This window comes from Rattus rattus, chromosome 5 (genome assembly GCF_011064425.1).
Source record: "Rattus rattus isolate New Zealand chromosome 5, Rrattus_CSIRO_v1, whole genome shotgun sequence".
In the NCBI taxonomy this organism is placed as follows: domain Eukaryota; kingdom Metazoa; phylum Chordata; class Mammalia; order Rodentia; family Muridae; genus Rattus; species Rattus rattus.
In genome coordinates this window covers 133,298,674-133,302,605 of record NC_046158.1, presented here as the reverse complement: position 1 = coordinate 133,302,605, position 3,932 = coordinate 133,298,674, and positions in this window count along the sequence as shown.

Below are 3,932 nucleotides of genomic sequence, written 5' to 3'. Positions count from 1 at the left end.
AATACCCTTGTGTAGAGGAAGTCACAGAAGAGAAACCAGAAAACTCAAACACGCATGCTTATGTCTTCTTTGTTTTCCACCCAAAATGCTGGGAATAGATGTAGTTTACAACCTGATGACTTTTTGCTATCTAGAGATCCAGGTTTCACCCATATCCCCCAAACTATTGTGCTTGTTTATCCCAGTCTTCCCATGCCCGTGCCCCCAGATCTTGAGCATCGATTCTCAGCCCATGAAGCCCATTCTTATGAGAGATATCACCTGTACTTTAAGACAGCCTAAGTAACTTCTATGCTATCTTAGCACAAAGACATCCCTGACTCCCACAGGGTATGATGCTTACCTCAGTCATTCTCCCTACCTGATCCTTATCTTGGACATTGTTTCCGAGTCAACAGAACTCGTCTTTATGGAAGAAGCCATATGCACTTTATAAAAAGTTTCAATGTGAAAACCTCGTAAGCTTTGTTGTACACAAGAGTTAATTGTCATCGGGAAACTTTTTTCCAAAATTATCCAGTGATTAAATGTGGCTCAAATAAACTGCCCCATGTCAGACTCTAGAAATTTGGACCAGGCCAGATAACTAAGCCGTGCTGAACCAGATCTCTCTTATGTCTCTTGCAGAATGTTTCTGTTGGCCACAGCTTTTTCAGGGATGCCCACATACATATAGGAAATACAACCTAGCATACATTCCCTGGCCCCAGTTGCTTTCCAGAACCTTGGTGCAAGCCTAACTCCCTCATTGTATCTTTCAGGCTCTGACCCTAACATCTCCAGTAGGACAGGCCAACTAGGAGAAAAGACGCCTTACAGAGAGGAAAAGTTAGTCAGCCCATGAAGCTGCTGTAACCACTTTATTCCCGGGACTACTTCTGATCTTTCAGCTTCAACTGCCATTGGCTGCCTTCTGCCTTATTCAGTACACCAGAAAACATGAGTGTTTGGATTCTCCTGGCCCTGAAGTCTGACCCTTGGTAAGTTCCCTGTGACTGGTTCAGCTTTCCCTCCCTTTTTCTTCTCACTGGGGAGAATCCTTTAAGCTGTTTGTGTCCTTTTCAAACATCATTTTTTGTGTCAACTGTCATCTGTGTGACTAGCCTTGCTTTTCTAGGCTCTTTTGAGCTACCTGGGCTCGTTTTTAACCATTTGAGTGACAGTCACTTGGGTGACAGGAAATCTGGAGTTCTGTTGACTGTCTGTTATGCCACAGGAAAGCAGAAAACAATTGGATGTAACGAATGCAGAAAGATGGGATTTGAGATTTCTGTTGTAATTTGTGCAACCATGAAAAATATAAAGTCTGTCTACTTGGGCACCCCTTAGAAGACCTCTAGCTGACCAGTCTATTGTAAGTGTGTTATAGCTTACAGTATAGCTTAGAGTGCACGCTTGGTTTGCCGTAACTGTTTTTCTGTGTCACTTCTGTATGTAAAATAGCACTGAGCAATGCTTACTGTGCCCTGAAAATAAGGTGGTTACAAAACTTTGGAATTCTGGCTTAGTGTTGTTTTGTTTTGGTTTTTTTTAGGGTTTTTTGTTGTTTCTTTTGTTTTTCGTTCGTTTGTTTGTTTTGTTTTGTTTTGTCTTTCCTGCAGTGGTAAAATTATTCTTGGCAGTCCTAGTTCAATACCCCCAGTGAACATGGATGTTTGGAGGTGATTTTTGACTGTGTTAATACAGTGACTGTTGCTTCTTGGTGGGTTTTTTTCTTCTTCTTTCAGAGAGGTTGCTAGCTGAAATGCAGTCATTTAAGAGTCAACTGTAGTGTTGGGTTTGGAAGGCAAACACTGGTTACTGAAGGTTACACAAAATGTAGGTGTTGAGATGACAACTTGGAATGGCTTGGAAAGTTGTTGCCAACCCTGGATGAGCCACTACCTACAGCCTCCACCAAAGCAACATGAAGCCAGAGGTTTGGAGGAAGAGAGAGCTGTGCTCAACATTAGGCTTAGGACATTAGAGAGCAGACCATGTGGCTCACAGAAGTGCACTCTGCTTTTTCCAGAAGGGAAGATGTGTCTCTGGGGTTTTGATGAGTAGAAGATTCCATTGTGTGGGGAAGTTCCTTTCTTCCAGAATGTTCTTTGAAGGACTTGTACGGTAGAGGCTAGCTCCATCTTTCTCTTTGGAATTCTTCTTCCAGCCCAGTGTCATGACCTCCTTTGGATCAAGTTGTACAACTTTCAACTCCTCTAGCACCATGTCTACCTGCATGATGATAACAGACTGAACATCTGAAACTGTAAGCCAGTTCCAGTTAAATTAAATGTAGTCCTTGAGAAGAGTTGTCTTGGTCATGGTGTCTCTTCACAATAAGTCTTTCTCTCTCTCTCTCTCTCTCTCTCTCTCTCTCTCTCTCTGTGTGTGTGTGTGTGTGTGTGTGTGTGTGTGTGTGTGTGTGTGTGTGTGTGTGTGTGTGTGTGTGTGTGTTGGGGTATGTACATATGAGTTCAGGTGTCCATGGAGGCCAGAGGAAGGTAAGAGTGTCAGATCTTCCCAGAACTGGGGTTGATATGAATTACCTTGCATAGGCACTGGGGGCTAACCTCAAGTCCTCTTTCAATACTGTATGTGCTCCTAACCTCTGAGCCATCCCTCCAGCCCCTTGAGTCTCCTTTTTCTAACTCCAAATTTTTCTCTCACTCAATGAGCTTCTGATGTGTGTACAAGGTTGCTGTTCACAGGAGAGCCACTATAGAACACCGTGTGCTTATGTTTAATTATGAAGAGATAGTCATTGTACTCTGGTGTTTCCAGCAGTTTGGGGATGTGTCATCTGTGACGGAATGACGCTGTGGCCAGAGCCCAAAGTCCTTGAATGTACAGCCATTGGTTTTGTGCTTAAAAGCCATAGGTCCCTGTGGACTGCTTTAGAAACCTGCTTGTTCTCAGAGCACATGTTCTGTCCTAGGCCCAGACATGAGCTGCCTGGTACTTTTACAAGGTGGGGAAGGAGGCAGAACAAGCCAGGCCTCCCTCCCCTCCAGCTGCTTCTCTGGCCTCCCCTTAGACAGAAGAATACAGAAAATGTGGTCATCAGTTTGTCTGTCTGGGCAGGTCGGACCCTGTCTCTAGCGAAATATGAGCAGATTGGTTGTGTCCAGAAGAAGCAGGCTTATGACAGCATGGCACTGTCCCCACTCCATCCTTCCTCTGGGAATCATAAAATTTTAAGGCCACATGAAACCTGCAGCTTACAACTACATGCAGCAGAGCAGTGAGCAGCGAGGGCAAAGCTCCCAGAGCTAAGCCATCAAGTCCAACCCTCAGCTGTGTGACACTGCTCAAACCCCTGAGTGACCATCTCAGTGACTCTGTGACACCATCTATGAAATGGGAACCATCCTGGTTCCTGCCCCCTGATTCTCCCATGAAGTTAAATGTCATCAAGTCTTAACAGCCATAACTGGCTATGCAGACTTGGTCTGTTGGGGGAATGAGTCAGGAGAGATGATTGTGTGTGTTTGTGTGTGTGTGTGTTTGTGTGTGTGTGTGTGTGTGTGTGTGTGTGTTCAAGCGTGCAAGTGGGTATTAGTTTGAGGGAACCTGGGATATAACTGCCTGCCCGTCTGTACCAGGGCAAGTCACAGCTGAAACACAAGAGGAGAGTAAGGGGAGAAAAAAAACCAAAATTGACAAGGGTCAGGGCACCGTGATCATGACAGCACCAGGAGGCAATGGCAGTCGTTCAGTGATGTGATGTCCAATAGTTTTTAATGTGTTGCTCCTGAGTCCAGGCCTCCTCTGTGCACTCAGTAGTGATGGGGAAACTGAGGCAAGAGAAATGCACCGAAGTGAGTGCAGAAGAAAGCACTAGAGCTGAATCCAAGTCACCATCCCTACCCCCACCCCACCGCTCCTCTACAGGCCCTCAGTGTGTCATCCACTGCCTGTTTCCAAGACACAGACAAGAAGGGAGGGAAATG